At 38.6% G+C, this 17,258-nt stretch overlaps 14 non-coding genes across 14 annotated transcripts; all 14 read left to right on the plus strand.

Moving 5' to 3' along the window:
- Positions 1–1,894: 1,894 nt before the first annotated feature.
- Positions 1,895–1,967, plus strand: Trnak-uuu (transfer RNA lysine (anticodon UUU)). Its single transcript has one exon. It is a non-coding gene; the product is annotated as a tRNA-Lys (tRNA).
- A 445-nt stretch (positions 1,968–2,412) lies between these two features.
- Trnak-uuu (transfer RNA lysine (anticodon UUU)) lies at positions 2,413–2,485 on the plus strand. Its single transcript has one exon. It is a non-coding gene; the product is annotated as a tRNA-Lys (tRNA).
- Positions 2,486–3,189: 704 nt separating this feature from the next.
- On the plus strand, positions 3,190–3,262 carry Trnak-uuu (transfer RNA lysine (anticodon UUU)). Its single transcript has one exon. It is a non-coding gene; the product is annotated as a tRNA-Lys (tRNA).
- Positions 3,263–3,450: 188 nt separating this feature from the next.
- Positions 3,451–3,523, plus strand: Trnak-uuu (transfer RNA lysine (anticodon UUU)). The gene has a single exon. It is a non-coding gene; the product is annotated as a tRNA-Lys (tRNA).
- A 449-nt stretch (positions 3,524–3,972) lies between these two features.
- On the plus strand, positions 3,973–4,045 carry Trnak-uuu (transfer RNA lysine (anticodon UUU)). Its single transcript has one exon. It is a non-coding gene; the product is annotated as a tRNA-Lys (tRNA).
- A 446-nt stretch (positions 4,046–4,491) lies between these two features.
- Trnak-uuu (transfer RNA lysine (anticodon UUU)) lies at positions 4,492–4,564 on the plus strand. Its single transcript has one exon. It is a non-coding gene; the product is annotated as a tRNA-Lys (tRNA).
- A 3,142-nt stretch (positions 4,565–7,706) lies between these two features.
- Trnak-uuu (transfer RNA lysine (anticodon UUU)) lies at positions 7,707–7,779 on the plus strand. Its single transcript has one exon. It is a non-coding gene; the product is annotated as a tRNA-Lys (tRNA).
- A 967-nt stretch (positions 7,780–8,746) lies between these two features.
- On the plus strand, positions 8,747–8,819 carry Trnak-uuu (transfer RNA lysine (anticodon UUU)). Its single transcript has one exon. It is a non-coding gene; the product is annotated as a tRNA-Lys (tRNA).
- A 2,266-nt stretch (positions 8,820–11,085) lies between these two features.
- On the plus strand, positions 11,086–11,158 carry Trnak-uuu (transfer RNA lysine (anticodon UUU)). The gene has a single exon. It is a non-coding gene; the product is annotated as a tRNA-Lys (tRNA).
- Positions 11,159–11,603: 445 nt separating this feature from the next.
- Positions 11,604–11,676, plus strand: Trnak-uuu (transfer RNA lysine (anticodon UUU)). Its single transcript has one exon. It is a non-coding gene; the product is annotated as a tRNA-Lys (tRNA).
- A 704-nt stretch (positions 11,677–12,380) lies between these two features.
- On the plus strand, positions 12,381–12,453 carry Trnak-uuu (transfer RNA lysine (anticodon UUU)). The gene has a single exon. It is a non-coding gene; the product is annotated as a tRNA-Lys (tRNA).
- Positions 12,454–12,641: 188 nt separating this feature from the next.
- On the plus strand, positions 12,642–12,714 carry Trnak-uuu (transfer RNA lysine (anticodon UUU)). Its single transcript has one exon. It is a non-coding gene; the product is annotated as a tRNA-Lys (tRNA).
- Positions 12,715–13,163: 449 nt separating this feature from the next.
- Trnak-uuu (transfer RNA lysine (anticodon UUU)) lies at positions 13,164–13,236 on the plus strand. Its single transcript has one exon. It is a non-coding gene; the product is annotated as a tRNA-Lys (tRNA).
- A 446-nt stretch (positions 13,237–13,682) lies between these two features.
- Positions 13,683–13,755, plus strand: Trnak-uuu (transfer RNA lysine (anticodon UUU)). The gene has a single exon. It is a non-coding gene; the product is annotated as a tRNA-Lys (tRNA).
- The last annotated feature ends 3,503 nt before the right edge of the window (positions 13,756–17,258 follow it).

The raw sequence follows: 17,258 nt of genomic DNA on the forward strand, positions 1-17,258 counted from the left end.
TGAAATAATGTACAATTGTTATGAAACATTAATCAAGGCAGATCGATTCTGATGGCTCGATTGATGTAATGAACAGCCCGGATAGATCAATGAGTAGAGCATCTGACTTTTGATCTTAAGATCCAGGGTTAAAGTCCTTGTTTGGGTGCTATATCTTTTTCGTCATTTTGTGTGGATTCTCCCTTCGTAAAAACAAAAAAGCATTTTTTGGTAGTTGTGAAAATCAGTGAGAAAGTGCATAAAGCTTCTTGTCGTGATATGAATTAAAATACAGTCTTTATGGAAGATAAATCAAGTCCGATCGATTCTGATGGCTCGATTGATGTGATGAGCAGCCCTGATGGAGCAATCGGTAGAGCATCAGACTTTTAATCTGAGGGTCCAGGGTTCGAGTCCCTGTTTGGGTGGTATACTTGTTTTTTTTCATTTTGTGTGGATTCTCCTTTTGTAAAAACAACAAAGCATAACATGGCTGTTGTGAAATTTAGTCATAACGCGCCAAGAGCCTCTCGTTTAATTATGAATTAACACACAGGCTTTATCGAATAAAAGTCTAGGCAAATCGATTCTGATGGCTCAATTTTAATATAACGAGCAGCCCGGATAGCTCAGTCGGTAGAGCATCAGACTTTTCATCTGAAGAACTAAGGTTCGAGTCCCTGTTTGGGCGGTATAAATGTTTTCTCATTTTGTGTGGATTCTTCCTTTCCAAAAACAAGAAAGCATATTTTACTAGTTGCATAAATCAGTCAGAAAGCTTGAAAAGCATCTCGTTGAATAATGAAATAAAATACAGTCTTTATGAAAAATAAATCAAGGCAGATCGATTCTGATGGCTCGATTGATGCAATGAGCAGCCAGGATAGATCAATGAGTAGAGCATCTGACTTTTGATCTTATCATCCAGGGTTAAAGTCCTTTTTTGGGTGTTATATCTTTTTCGTCATTTTGTGTGGATTCTCCCTTCGTGAAAACAGAAAAGCACATTTTGGTAGTTGTGAAAATCAGTGAGAAAGTGCATAGAGCTTCTTGTCGAGATATGAATTAATATACAGTCTTTATGGAAGATAAATCAAATCAGATCGATTCTGATGGCTCGATTGATGTAATGAGCATCCCGGAAAGCTCAGTCGGTAGAGCATCAGACTTTTAATCTGAAGGTCCAGGGTTCGAGTCCCTGTTTGGGCGGTATACTTGTTTTTTTCATTTTGTGTGGATTCTCCCTTTGTAAAAACAACAAAGCATAGCATGGTTGTTGTGAAATTTAGTCATAAAGCGCCAAGAGCCTCTCGTTTAATTATGAATTAACACGCAGGTTTTATAGAACATAAATCAAAGCATATCGATTCTGAGAGCTCGATTGATGCGATGAGCAGCCCGAATAGATCAGTCGGTAGAGCGTCAGACTTTTAATCTGAAGGTCCAGGGTCCAAGTCCCTGTTTGGGTGGTATAAATGTTTTGTCATTTTATGTGGATTCTTCCTTTCTAAAAATAAGAAAGCATATTTTACTAGTTGCGAAAATCAGTCAGAAAGCTTGAAAAGCCTCTCATTGATTACTGAATGAACATACAGTCTTTATAAAACATAAATCAAGGCGGATCGATTCTGATGGCTCGATTGATGTAATGAGCAGCCCGGATAGCTCTGTCGATAGAGCATCAGATTTTTAACCTGAAGGTCCAGGGTCCGAGGCCCTGTTTGGGTGGTATAAATGTTTTGTCATTTTGTGTGACATCTCCCTTTGTAAAAACAAGAAAGGATAATTTACTGGTTGTGAAATCAGTCAGAAAATGCAAAAAGCCTCTCAATGAATAATGAATTAACACGCAGGCTTTATGGAACATAGATCAAGTCAGATCGATTCTGATGGCTCAATTTTAATATAATGAGCAGCCCGGATAGCTCAGTCGATAGAGCATCAGACTTTTAATCTGAGGGTCCAGGGTTCGAGTCCCTGTTTGGGCGGCATACTTGTTTTTTTCATTTTGTGTGGATTATCCCTTTGTAAAAACAACAAAGCATAACATGGTTGTTGTGAAATTTAGTCATAAAGCGCCAAGAGCCTCTCGTTTAATTATTAATTAACACGCAGGTTTTATGGAACATAAATCAAAGCATATCGATTCTGAGAGCTCGATTGATGCGATGAGCAGCCCGGATAGATCAATGAGTAGAGCATCTGACTTTTGATCTTATCATCCAGGGTTAAAGTCCTTTTTTGGGTGTTATATTTTTTTTGTCATTTTGAGTGGATTCTCCCTTCGTAAAAACAGAAAAGCATATTTTGGTAGTTGTGAAAATCATTGAGATAGTGCATAGAGCTTTTGTCGAGATATAAATTAAAATACAGTCTTTATGGAAGATAAATCAAGTCAGATCGATTCTGATGGCTCGATTGATGTAATGAGCAGCCCGGATAGCTCAGTCGGTAGAGCATCAGACTTTTAATCTGAGGGTCCAGGGTTCGAGTCCCTGTTTGGGTGGTATAAGTGTTTTGTCGTTCTATGTGGATTCTTCCTTTGTAAAAACAAGAAAGCATATTTTACTAGTTGCGAAAATCAATCAGAACGCACGAAAAGCCTCTCATTGAATAATGAATTAACACACAGCCCTTAAGAAACATAAGGCAAGGGTAATCGATTCTGATGGCTCGATGGATGCGATGAGCAGCCCGGATGGATCAGTCGGTAGAGCATCAGACTTTTAATCTGAAGAACCAGGGTTCGAGTCCCTGTTTGGGCGGTATAAATGTTTTCTCATTTTGTGTGGTTTCTTCCTTTCTAAAAACAAGAAATCATATTTTACTAGTTGCATAAATCAGTCAGAAAGCTTGAAAAGCATCTCGTTGAATAATGAAATAAAATACAGTTTTTATGAAAAATAAATCAAGGCAGATCGATTCTGATGGCTCGATTGATGCAATGAGCAGCCAGGATAGATCAATGAGTAGAGCATCTGACTTTTGATCTTATCATCCAGGGTTAAAGTCCTTTTTTGGGTGTTTTATCTTTTTCGTCATTTTGTGTGGATTCTCCCTTCGTGAAAACAGAGAAGCACATTTTGGTAGTTGTGAAAATCAGTGAGAAAGTGCATAGAGCTTCTTGTTGAGATATGAATTAAAATACAGTCTTTATGGAAAATAAATCAAGTCAGATCGATTCTGATGGCCCGAATGATGTAATGAGCAGCCCGGATAGCTCAGTCGGTAGAGCATCAGACTTTTAATCTGAGGGTCCAAGGTTCGAGTCCCTGTTTGGGCGGTATACCTGTTTTTTCATTTTGTGTGGATTCTCCCATTGTTAAAACAGCAAAGCATAGCATGGTTGTTGTGAAATTTAGTCATATTGCGCCAAAAGCCTTTCGTTTAATTCTGAATTAACACGCAGGTTTTATCGAACAAAAGTCTAGGTAGATCGATTCTGATGGCTCAGTTTTAATATAATGAGCAGCCTGGATAGCTCAGTCGGTAGAGCATCAGACTTTTAATCTGAGGGTCCAGGGTTCGAGTCCCTGTTTGGGCGGTATACTTGTTTTTTCATTATGTGTGGATTCTCCCTTTGTAAAAACAAGAAAGCGTAACATGGTTGTTGCGAAATTTAGTCATAAAGCGCAAAAAGCCTCTCGTTCAATTATGAATCAATACGCAGGTTTTATGGAACAAAAGTAAAAGCAGATCGATTTTGATGGCTCAATTTTAGTATAATGAGCAGCCCGGATAGCTCAGTCGGTAGAGCATCAGACTTTTAATCTGAGGGTCCAGGGTTAGAGTCCCTGCTTGGGCGGTATACCTGTTTTGTCATTTTGAGTGAATTTTCCATTTGTAAAAACAAAAAAGCATAATTTGGTTGGTGCGAAAGTTAGTTATAAAGCGCGCAGTGCCTCTCAATTAATTATGAATTAACACGCAGGCTTTATGGAACATAGATCAAGGCAGATCGATTCTGATGGCTAAATTTTAATATAATGAGCAGCCCGGATAGCTCAGTCGGTAGAGCATCAGACTTTTAATCTGAGGGTCCAGGGTTCGAGTCCCTGTTTGGGTGGTATAAATGTTTTGTCGTTCTATGTGGATTCTTCCTTTCCAAAAAACAAGAAAGCAAATTTTACTAGTTGCATAAATCAGTCAGAAAGCTTGAAAAGCCTATCGTTGAATAATGAAATAAAATACAGTCTTTATGAAAAATAAGTCAAGGCAGATCGATTCCGATTGCTCGATTGATGCAATGAGCAGCCAGGATAGATCAATGAGTAGAGCATCTGACTTTTGATCTTATGATCCAGGGTTAAAGTCCTTTTTTGGGTGCTATATCTTTTTCGTCATTTTGTGTGGATTCTCCCTTCGTGAAAACAGAAAAGCACATTTTGGTAGTTGTGAAAATCAGTGAGAAAGTGCATAGAGCTTTTCGTCGAGATATGAATTAAAATACAGTCTTTATGGAAGATAAATCAAATCAGATCGATTCTGATGGCTCGATTGATGTAATGAGCAGCCCGGATAGCTCAGTCGGTAGAGCATCAGACTTTTAATCTGAGGGTCCAGGGTTCGAGTCCCTGTTTGGGCGGTATACTTGTTTTTTTTCATTTTGTGTGGATTCTCCCTTTGTAAAAACAACAAAGCATAACAAGGTTGTTGTGAAATTTAGTCATAAAGCGCCAAGAGCCTCTCGTTTAATTATGAATTAACACGCAGGTTTTATGGAACATAAATCAAAGCATATCGATTCTGAGAGCTCGATTGATGCGATGAGCAGCCCAATAGATCAGTCGGTAGAGCGTCAGACTTTTAATCTGAAGGTCCAGGGTCCAAGTCCCTGTTTGGGTGGTATAAATGTTTTGTCATTTTATGTGGACTCTTCCTTTCTAAAAATAAGAAAGCATATTTTACTAGTTGCGAAAATCAGTCAGAAAGCTTGAAAAGCCTCTCATTGATTACTGAATGAACAGACAGTCTTTATAAAACATAAATCAAGGCGGATCGATTCTGATGGCTCGATTGATGTAATGAGCAGCCCGGATAGCTCTGTCGATAGAGCATCAGACTTTTAACCTGAAGGTCCAGGGTCCGAGGCCCTGTTTGGGTGGTATAAATGCTTTGTCATTTTGTGTGACATCTCCCTTTGTAAAAACAAGAAAGGATATTTTACTGGTTGTGAAATCAGTCAGAAAACGCAAAAAGCCTCTCAATGAATAATGACTTAACACGCAGGCTTTATGGAACATAGATCAAGTCAGATCGATTCTGATGGCTCAATTTTAATATAATGAGCAGCCCGGATAGCTCAGTCGGTAGAGCAACAGACTTTTAATCTGAGGGTCCAGAATTCGAGTCCCTGTTTGGGTGGGATACTTATTTTTTCATTTTGTGTGGATTCTCCCTTTGTAAAAACAACAAAGCATAACATGGTTGTTGTGAAATTTAGTCATAAAGCGCCAAGAGCCTCTCGTTTAATTATTAATTACCACGCAGGTTTTATGGAACATAAATCAAAGCATATCGATTCTGAGAGCTCGATTGATGCGATGAGCAGCCCGAATAGATCAGTCGGTAGAGCGTCAGACTTTTAACCTGAAGGTCCAGGGTCCAAGTCCCTGTTTGGGTGGTATAAATGTTTTGTCATTTTATGCGGATTCTTCTTTTCTAAAAATAAAAAAGCATATTTTACTAGTTGCGAAAATCAGTCAGAAAGCTTGAAAAGCCTCTCATTGAATACTGAATGAACAGACAGTCCTTATAAAACATAAATCAAGGCGGATCGATTCTGATGGATCGATTGATGTAATGAGCAGCCCGGATAGCTCTGTCGATAGAGCATCAGACTTTTAACCTGAAGGTCCAGGGTCCTAGGCCCTGTTTGGGTGGTATAAATGTTTTGTCATTTTGTGTGAATTGTCCCTTTGTAAAAACAAGAAAGCATATTTTACTGGTTGTGAAAATCAGTCAGAAAACGCAAAAAGCCTCTCAATGAATAATGAATTAACACGCAGGCAGAAAGACTGCTTAAAAACAGAAAAGCATATTTTGGTAGTTGTGAAAATCAGTGAGATAGTGCATAGAGCTTTTTGTCGAGATATAAATTAAAATACAGTCTTTATGGAAGATAAATCAAGTCAGATCGATTCTGATGGCTCGATTGATGTAATGAGCAGCCCGGATAGCTCAGTCGGTAGAGCATCAGACTTTTAATCTGAGGGTCCAGGGTTCGAGTCCCTGTTTCGGTGGTATAAGTGTTTTGTCGTTCTATGTGGATTCTTCCTTTCTAAAAACAAGAAAGCATATTTTACTAGTTGCGAAAATCAATCAGAACGCACGAAAAGCCTCTCATTGAATAATGAATTAACACACAGTCCTTAAGAAACATAAGGCAAGGGGGATCGATTCTGATGGCTCGATTGATGCGATGAGCAGCCCGGATGGATCAGTCGGTAGAGCATCAGACTTTTAATCTGAAGAACCAGGGTTCGAGTCCGTGTTTGGGCGGTATAAATGTTTTCTCATTTTGTGTGGATTCTTCCTTTTTAAAAACAGGAAATCATATTTTACTAGTTGCATAAATCAGTCAGAAAGCACGAAAAGCCTCTCGTTGAATAATGAAATAACGTACAATTGTTATGAAACATTAATCAAGGCAGATCGATTCTGATGGCTCGATTGATGTAATGAACAGCCCGGATAGATCAATGAGTAGAGCATCTGACTTTTGATCTTAAGATCCAGGGTTAAAGTCCTTGTTTGGGTGCTATATCTTTTTCGTCATTTTGTGTGGATTCTCCCTTCGTAAAAACAAAAAAGCATTTTTTGGTAGTTGTGAAAATCAGTGAGAAAGTGCATAAAGCTTCTTGTCGTGATATGAATTAAAATACAGTTTTTATGGAAGATAAATCAAGTCCGATCGATTCTGATGGCTCGATTGATGTGATGAGCAGCCCTGATGGAGCAATCGGTAGAGCATCAGACTTTTAATCTGAGGGTCCAGGGTTCGAGTCCCTGTTTGGGTGGTATACTTGTTTTTTTTCATTTTGTGTGGATTCTCCTTTTGTAAAAACAACAAAGCATAACATGGCTGTTGTGAAATTTAGTCATAACGCGCCAAGAGCCTCTCGTTTAATTATGAATTAACACACAGGCTTTATCGAACAAAAGTCTAGGCAAATCGATTCTGATGGCTCAATTTTAATATAACGAGCAGCCCGGATAGCTCAGTCGGTAGAGCATCAGACTTTTCATCTGAAGAACTAAGGTTCGAGTCCCTGTTTGGGCGGTATAAATGTTTTCTCATTTTGTGTGGATTCTTCCTTTCTAAAAACAAGAAATCATATTTTACTAGTTGCATAAATCAGTCAGAAAGCTTGAAAAGCATCTCGTTGAATAATGAAATAAAATACAGTCTTTATGAAAAATAAATCAAAGCAGATCGATTCTGATGGCTCGATTGATGCAATGAGCAGCCAGGATAGATCAATGAGTAGAGCATCTGACTTTTGATCTTATCATCCAGGGTTGAAGTCCTTTTTTGGGTGTTATATCTTTTTCGTCATTTTGTGTGGATTCTCCCTTCGTGAAAACAGAAAAGCACATTTTGGTAGTTGTGAAAATCAGTGAGAAAGTGCATAGAGCTTCTTGTCGAGATATGAATTAAAATACAGTCTTTATGGAAGATAAATCAAGTCAGATCGATTCTGATGGCTCGAATGATGTAATGAGTAGCCCGGATAGCTCAGTCGGTAGAGCATCAGACTTTTAATCTGAGGGTCCAGGGTTCGAGTCCCTGTTTGGGCGGTATACCTGTTTTTTCATTTTGTGTGGATTCTCCCTTTGTTAAAACAACAAAGCATAACATGGTTGTTGTGAAATTTAGTCATTAAGCGCAAAAAGCCTCTCGTTCAATTATGAATCAATACGCAGGTTTTATCGAACAAAAGTAAAAGCAGATCGATTCTGATGGCTCAATTTTAGAATAATGAGCAGCCCGGATAGCTCAGTCGGTAGAGCATCAGACTTTTAATCTGAGGGTCCAGGGTTAGAGTCCCTGCTTGGGCGGTATACCTGTTTTGTCATTTTGAGTGAATTCTCCATTTGTAAAAACAAAAAAGCATAGTTTGGTTGGTGCGAAAGTTAGTTATAAAGCGCGCAGTGCCTCTCAATTAATTATGAATTAACACGCAGGCTTTATGGAGCATAGAGCAAGGCAGATCGATTCTGATGGCTAAATTTTAATATAATGAGCAGCCTGGATAGCTCAGTCGGTAGAGCATCAGACTTTTAATCTGAGGGTCCAGGGTTCGAGTCTCTATTTGGGTGGTATAAATGTTTTCTCATTCTGTGTGGATTCTTCCTTTCTAAAAACAAGAAATAATATTTTACTAGTGGCATAAATCAGTCAGAAAGCTTGAAAAGCATCTCGTTGAATAATGAAATAAAATACAGTCTTTATGAAAAATAAGTCAAGGCAGATCGATTCTGATGGCTCGATTGAAGCAGTGAGCAGCCAGGATAGATCAATGAGTAGAGCATCTGACTTTTGATCGTATCATCCAGGGTTAAAGTCCTTGTTTGGGTGCTATATCTTTTTCGTCATTTTGTGTGGATTCTCCCTTCGTAAAAACAGAAGAGCATATTTTGGTAGTTGTGAAAATCAGTGAGATAGTGCATAAAGCTTTTTGTCGAGATATAAATTAAAATACAGTCTTTATGGAAGATAAATCAAGTCAGATCGATTCTGATGGCTCGATTGATGTAATGAGCAGCCCGGATAGCTCAGTCGGTAGAGCATCAGACTTTTAATCTGAGGGTCCAGGGTTCGAGTCCCTGTTTGGGTGGTATAAGTGTTTTGTCGTTCTATGTGGATTCTTCCATTCTAAAAACAAGAAAGCATATTTTACTAGTTGCGAAAATCAATCAGAACGCACGAAAAGCCTCTCATTGAACAATGAATTAACACACAGTCCTTAAGAAACATAAATCAAGGGGGATCGATTCTGATGGCTCAATTTTAGTATAATGAGCAGCCCGGATAGCTCAGTCGGTAGAGCATCAGACTTTTAATCTGAAGAACCAGGGTTCGAGTCCGTGTTTGGGCGGTATAAATGTTTTCTCATTTTGTGTGGATTCTTCCTTTTTAAAAACAGGAAATCATATTTTACTAGTTGCATAAATCAGTCAGAAAGCACGAAAAGCATCTCGTTGAATAATGAAATAATGTACAATTGTTATGAAACATTAATCAAGGCAGATCGATTCTGATGGCTCGATTGATGTAATGAACAGCCCGGATAGATCAATGAGTAGAGCATCTGACTTTTGATCTTAAGATCCAGGGTTAAAGTCCTTGTTTGGGTGCTATATCTTTTTCGTCATTTTGTGTGGATTCTCCCTTCGTAAAAACAAAAAAGCATTTTTTGGTAGTTGTGAAAATCAGTGAGAAAGTGCATAAAGCTTCTTGTCGTGATATGAATTAAAATACAGTCTTTATGGAAGATAAATCAAGTCCGATCGATTCTGATGGCTCGATTGATGTGATGAGCAGCCCTGATGGAGCAATCGGTAGAGCATCAGACTTTTAATCTGAGGGTCCAGGGTTCGAGTCCCTGTTTGGGTGGTATACTTGTTTTTTTTCATTTTGTGTGGATTCTCCTTTTGTAAAAACAACAAAGCATAACATGGCTGTTGTGAAATTTAGTCATAACGCGCCAAGAGCCTCTCGTTTAATTATGAATTAACACACAGGCTTTATCGAACAAAAGTCTAGGCAAATCGATTCTGATGGCTCAATTTTAATATAACGAGCAGCCCGGATAGCTCAGTCGGTAGAGCATCAGACTTTTCATCTGAAGAACTAAGGTTCGTGTCCCTGTTTGGGCGGTATAAATGTTTTCTCATTTTGTGTGGATTCTTCCTTTCCAAAAACAAGAAAGCATATTTTACTAGTTGCATAAATCAGTCAGAAAGCTTGAAAAGCATCTCGTTGAATAATGAAATAAAATACAGTCTTTATGAAAAATAAATCAAGGCAGATCGATTCTGATGGCTCGATTGATGCAATGAGCAGCCAGGATAGATCAATGAGTAGAGCATCTGACTTTTGATCTTATCATCCAGGGTTAAAGTCCTTTTTTGGGTGTTATATCTTTTTCGTCATTTTGTGTGGATTCTCCCTTCGTGAAAACAGAAAAGCACATTTTGGTAGTTGTGAAAATCAGTGAGAAAGTGCATAGAGCTTCTTGTCGAGATATGAATTAATATACAGTCTTTATGGAAGATAAATCAAATCAGATCGATTCTGATGGCTCGATTGATGTAATGAGCATCCCGGAAAGCTCAGTCGGTAGAGCATCAGACTTTTAATCTGAAGGTCCAGGGTTCGAGTCCCTGTTTGGGCGGTATACTTGTTTTTTTCATTTTGTGTGGATTCTCCCTTTGTAAAAACAACAAAGCATAGCATGGTTGTTGTGAAATTTAGTCATAAAGCGCCAAGAGCCTCTCGTTTAATTATGAATTAACACGCAGGTTTTATAGAACATAAATCAAAGCATATCGATTCTGAGAGCTCGATTGATGCGATGAGCAGCCCGAATAGATCAGTCGGTAGAGCGTCAGACTTTTAATCTGAAGGTCCAGGGTCCAAGTCCCTGTTTGGGTGGTATAAATGTTTTGTCATTTTATGTGGATTCTTCCTTTCTAAAAATAAGAAAGCATATTTTACTAGTTGCGAAAATCAGTCAGAAAGCTTGAAAAGCCTCTCATTGATTACTGAATGAACAGACAGTCTTTATAAAACATAAATCAAGGCGGATCGATTCTGATGGCTCGATTGATGTAATGAGCAGCCCGGATAGCTCTGTCGATAGAGCATCAGATTTTTAACCTGAAGGTCCAGGGTCCGAGGCCCTGTTTGGGTGGTATAAATGTTTTGTCATTTTGTGTGACATCTCCCTTTGTAAAAACAAGAAAGGATAATTTACTGGTTGTGAAATCAGTCAGAAAATGCAAAAAGCCTCTCAATGAATAATGAATTAACACGCAGGCTTTATGGAACATAGATCAAGTCAGATCGATTCTGATGGCTCAATTTTAATATAATGAGCAGCCCGGATAGCTCAGTCGATAGAGCATCAGACTTTTAATCTGAGGGTCCAGGGTTCGAGTCCCTGTTTGGGCGGCACACTTGTTTTTTTCATTTTGTGTGGATTATCCCTTTGTAAAAACAACAAAGCATAACATGGTTGTTGTGAAATTTAGTCATAAAGCGCCAAGAGCCTCTCGTTTAATTATTAATTAACACGCAGGTTTTATGGAACATAAATCAAAGCATATCGATTCTGAGAGCTCGATTGATGCGATGAGCAGCCCGGATAGATCAATGAGTAGAGCATCTGACTTTCGATCTTATCATCCAGGGTTAAAGTCCTTTTTTGGGTGTTATATTTTTTTTGTCATTTTGAGTGGATTCTCCCTTCGTAAAAACAGAAAAGCATATTTTGGTAGTTGTGAAAATCATTGAGATAGTGCATAGAGCTTTTGTCGAGATATAAATTAAAATACAGTCTTTATGGAAGATAAATCAAGTCAGATCGATTCTGATGGCTCGATTGATGTAATGAGCAGCCCGGATAGCTCAGTCGGTAGAGCATCAGACTTTTAATCTGAGGGTCCAGGGTTCGAGTCCCTGTTTGGGTGGTATAAGTGTTTTGTCGTTCTATGTGGATTCTTCCTTTGTAAAAACAAGAAAGCATATTTTACTAGTTGCGAAAATCAATCAGAACGCACGAAAAGCCTCTCATTGAATAATGAATTAACACACAGCCCTTAAGAAACATAAGGCAAGGGTAATCGATTCTGATGGCTCGATGGATGCGATGAGCAGCCCGGATGGATCAGTCGGTAGAGCATCAGACTTTTAATCTGAAGAACCAGGGTTCGAGTCCCTGTTTGGGCGGTATAAATGTTTTCTCATTTTGTGTGGTTTCTTCCTTTCTAAAAACAAGAAATCATATTTTACTAGTTGCATAAATCAGTCAGAAAGCTTGAAAAGCATCTCGTTGAATAATGAAATAAAATACAGCTTTTATGAAAAATAAATCAAGGCAGATCGATTCTGATGGCTCGATTGATGCAATGAGCAGCCAGGATAGATCAATGAGTAGAGCATCTGACTTTTGATCTTATCATCCAGGGTTAAAGTCCTTTTTTGGGTGTTATATCTTTTTCGTCATTTTGTGTGGATTCTCCCTTCGTGAAAACAGAGAAGCACATTTTGGTAGTTGTGAAAATCAGTGAGAAAGTGCATAGAGCTTCTTGTTGAGATATGAATTAAAATACAGTCTTTATGGAAAATAAATCAAGTCAGATCGATTCTGATGGCCCGAATGATGTAATGAGCAGCCCGGATAGCTCAGTCGGTAGAGCATCAGACTTTTAATCTGAGGGTCCAGGGTTCGAGTCCCTGTTTGGGCGGTATACCTGTTTTTTCATTTTGTGTGGATTCTCCCATTGTTAAAACAGCAAAGCATAACATGGTTGTTGTGAAATTTAGTCATATTGCGCCAAAAGCCTTTCGTTTAATTCTGAATTAACACGCAGGTTTTATCGAACAAACGTCTAGGTAGATCGATTCTGATGGCTCAGTTTTAATATAATGAGCAGCCTGGATAGCTCAGTCGGTAGAGCATCAGACTTTTAATCTGAGGGTCCAGGGTTCGAGTCCCTGTTTGGGCGGTATACTTGTTTTTTCATTATGTGTGGATTCTCCCTTTGTAAAAACAAGAAAGCGTAACATGGTTGTTGCGAAATTTAGTCATAAAGCGCAAAAAGCCTCTCGTTCAATTATGAATCAATACGCAGGTTTTATGGAACAAAAGTAAAAGCAGATCGATTTTGATGGCTCAATTTTAGTATAATGAGCAGCCCGGATAGCTCAGTCGGTAGAGCATCAGACTTTTAATCTGAGGGTCCAGGGTTAGAGTCCCTGCTTGGGCGGTATACCTGTTTTGTCATTTTGAGTGAATTTTCCATTTGTAAAAACAAAAAAGCATAATTTGGTTGGTGCGAAAGTTAGTTATAAAGCGCGCAGTGCCTCTCAATTAATTATGAATTAACACGCAGGCTTTATGGAACATAGATCAAGGCAGATCGATTCTGATGGCTAAATTTTAATATAATGAGCAGCCCGGATAGCTCAGTCGGTAGAGCATCAGACTTTTAATCTGAGGGTCCAGGGTTCGAGTCCCTGTTTGGGTGGTATAAATGTTTTGTCGTTCTATGTGGATTCTTCCTTTCCAAAAAACAAGAAAGCAAATTTTACTAGTTGCATAAATCAGTCAGAAAGCTTGAAAAGCCTATCGTTGAATAATGAAATAAAATACAGTCTTTATGAAAAATAAGTCAAGGCAGATCGATTCCGATTGCTCGATTGATGCAATGAGCAGCCAGGATAGATCAATGAGTAGAGCATCTGACTTTTGATCTTATGATCCAGGGTTAAAGTCCTTTTTTGGGTGCTATATCTTTTTCGTCATTTTGTGTGGATTCTCCCTTCGTGAAAACAGAAAAGCACATTTTGGTAGTTGTGAAAATCAGTGAGAAAGTGCATAGAGCTTTTCGTCGAGATATGAATTAAAATACAGTCTTTATGGAAGATAAATCAAATCAGATCGATTCTGATGGCTCGATTGATGTAATGAGCAGCCCGGATAGCTCAGTCGGTAGAGCATCAGACTTTTAATCTGAGGGTCCAGGGTTCGAGTCCCTGTTTGGGCGGTATACTTGTTTTTTTTCATTTTGTGTGGATTCTCCCTTTGTAAAAACAACAAAGCATAACAAGGTTGTTGTGAAATTTAGTCATAAAGCGCCAAGAGCCTCTCGTTTAATTATGAATTAACACGCAGGTTTTATGGAACATAAATCAAAGCATATCGATTCTGAGAGCTCGATTGATGCGATGAGCAGCCCAATAGATCAGTCGGTAGAGCGTCAGACTTTTAATCTGAAGGTCCAGGGTCCAAGTCCCTGTTTGGGTGGTATAAATGTTTTGTCATTTTATGTGGACTCTTCCTTTCTAAAAATAAGAAAGCATATTTTACTAGTTGCGAAAATCAGTCAGAAAGCTTGAAAAGCCTCTCATTGATTACTGAATGAACAGACAGTCTTTATAAAACATAAATCAAGGCGGATCGATTCTGATGGCTCGATTGATGTAATGAGCAGCCCGGATAGCTCTGTCGATAGAGCATCAGACTTTTAACCTGAAGGTCCAGGGTCCGAGGCCCTGTTTGGGTGGTATAAATGCTTTGTCATTTTGTGTGACATCTCCCTTTGTAAAAACAAGAAAGGATATTTTACTGGTTGTGAAATCAGTCAGAAAACGCAAAAAGCCTCTCAATGAATAATGACTTAACACGCAGGCTTTATGGAACATAGATCAAGTCAGATCGATTCTGATGGCTCAATTTTAATATAATGAGCAGCCCGGATAGCTCAGTCGGTAGAGCAACAGACTTTTAATCTGAGGGTCCAGAATTCGAGTCCCTGTTTGGGTGGGATACTTATTTTTTCATTTTGTGTGGATTCTCCCTTTGTAAAAACAACAAAGCATAACATGGTTGTTGTGAAATTTAGTCATAAAGCGCCAAGAGCCTCTCGTTTAATTATTAATTACCACGCAGGTTTTATGGAACATAAATCAAAGCATATCGATTCTGAGAGCTCGATTGATGCGATGAGCAGCCCGAATAGATCAGTCGGTAGAGCGTCAGACTTTTAACCTGAAGGTCCAGGGTCCAAGTCCCTGTTTGGGTGGTATAAATGTTTTGTCATTTTATGCGGATTCTTCTTTTCTAAAAATAAAAAAGCATATTTTACTAGTTGCGAAAATCAGTCAGAAAGCTTGAAAAGCCTCTCATTGAATACTGAATGAACAGACAGTCCTTATAAAACATAAATCAAGGCGGATCGATTCTGATGGATCGATTGATGTAATGAGCAGCCCGGATAGCTCTGTCGATACAGCATCAGACTTTTAACCTGAAGGTCCAGGGTCCTAGGCCCTGTTTGGGTGGTATAAATGTTTTGTCATTTTGTGTGAATTCTCCCTTTGTAAAAACAAGAAAGCATATTTTACTGGTTGTGAAAATCAGTCAGAAAACGCAAAAAGCCTCTCAATGAATAATGAATTAACACGCAGGCAGAAAGACTGCTTAAAAACAGAAAAGCATATTTTGGTAGTTGTGAAAATCAGTGAGATAGTGCATAGAGCTTTTTGTCGAGATATAAATTAAAATACAGTCTTTATGGAAGATAAATCAAGTCAGATCGATTCTGATGGCTCGATTGATGTAATGAGCAGCCCGGATAGCTCAGTCGGTAGAGCATCAGACTTTTAATCTGAGGGTCCAGGGTTCGAGTCCCTGTTTCGGTGGTATAAGTGTTTTGTCGTTCTATGTGGATTCTTCCTTTCTAAAAACAAGAAAGCATATTTTACTAGTTGCGAAAATCAATCAGAACGCACGAAAAGCCTCTCATTGAATAATGAATTAACACACAGTCCTTAAGAAACATAAGGCAAGGGGGATCGATTCTGATGGCTCGATTGATGCGATGAGCAGCCCGGATGGATCAGTCGGTAGAGCATCAGACTTTTAATCTGAAGAACCAGGGTTCGAGTCCGTGTTTGGGCGGTATAAATGTTTTCTCATTTTGTGTGGATTCTTCCTTTTTAAAAACAGGAAATCATATTTTACTAGTTGCATAAATCAGTCAGAAAGCACGAAAAGCCTCTCGTTGAATAATGAAATAACGTACAATTGTTATGAAACATTAATCAAGGCAGATCGATTCTGATGGCTCGATTGATGTAATGAACAGCCCGGATAGATCAATGAGTAGAGCATCTGACTTTTGATCTTAAGATCCAGGGTTAAAGTCCTTGTTTGGGTGCTATATCTTTTTCGTCATTTTGTGTGGATTCTCCCTTCGTAAAAACAAAAAAGCATTTTTTGGTAGTTGTGAAAATCAGTGAGAAAGTGCATAAAGCTTCTTGTCGTGATATGAATTAAAATACAGTCTTTATGGAAGATAAATCAAGTCCGATCGATTCTGATGGCTCGATTGATGTGATGAGCAGCCCTGATGGAGCAATCGGTAGAGCATCAGACTTTTAATCTGAGGGTCCAGGGTTCGAGTCCCTGTTTGGGTGGTATACTTGTTTTTTTTCATTTTGTGTGGATTCTCCTTTTGTAAAAACAACAAAGCATAACATGGCTGTTGTGAAATTTAGTCATAACGCGCCAAGAGCCTCTCGTTTAATTATGAATTAACACACAGGCTTTATCGAACAAAAGTCTAGGCAAATCGATTCTGATGGCTCAATTTTAATATAACGAGCAGCCCGGATAGCTAAGTCGGTAGAGCATCAGACTTTTCATCTGAAGAACTAAGGTTCGTGTCCCTGTTTGGGCGGTATAAATGTTTTCTCATTTTGTGTGGATTCTTCCTTTCCAAAAACAAGAAAGCATATTTTACTAGTTGCATAAATCAGTCAGAAAGCTTGAAAAGCATCTCGTTGAATAATGAAATAAAATACAGTCTTTATGAAAAATAAATCAAGGCAGATCGATTCTGATGGCTCGATTGATGCAATGAGCAGCCAGGATAGATCAATGAGTAGAGCATCTGACTTTTGATCTTATCATCCAGGGTTAAAGTCCTTTTTTGGGTGTTATATCTTTTTCGTCATTTTGTGTGGATTCTCCCTTCGTGAAAACAGAAAAGCACATTTTGGTAGTTGTGAAAATCAGTGAGAAAGTGCATAGAGCTTCTTGTCGAGATATGAATTAATATACAGTCTTTATGGAAGATAAATCAAATCAGATCGATTCTGATGGCTCGATTGATGTAATGAGCATCCCGGAAAGCTCAGTCGGTAGAGCATCAGACTTTTAATCTGAAGGTCCAGGGTTCGAGTCCCTGTTTGGGCGGTATACTTGTTTTTTTCATTTTGTGTGGATTCTCCCTTTGTAAAAACAACAAAGCATAGCATGGTTGTTGTGAAATTTAGTCATAAAGCGCCAAGAGCCTCTCGTTTAATTATGAATTAACACGCAGGTTTTATAGAACATAAATCAAAGCATATCGATTCTGAGAGCTCGATTGATGCGATGAGCAGCCCGAATAGATCAGTCGGTAGAGCGTCAGACTTTTAATCTGAAGGTCCAGGGTCCAAGTCCCTGTTTGGGTGGTATAAATGTTTTGTCATTTTATGTGGA

This window comes from Watersipora subatra, chromosome 3 (genome assembly GCF_963576615.1).
Source record: "Watersipora subatra chromosome 3, tzWatSuba1.1, whole genome shotgun sequence".
Lineage (NCBI taxonomy): Eukaryota > Metazoa > Bryozoa > Gymnolaemata > Cheilostomatida > Watersiporidae > Watersipora > Watersipora subatra.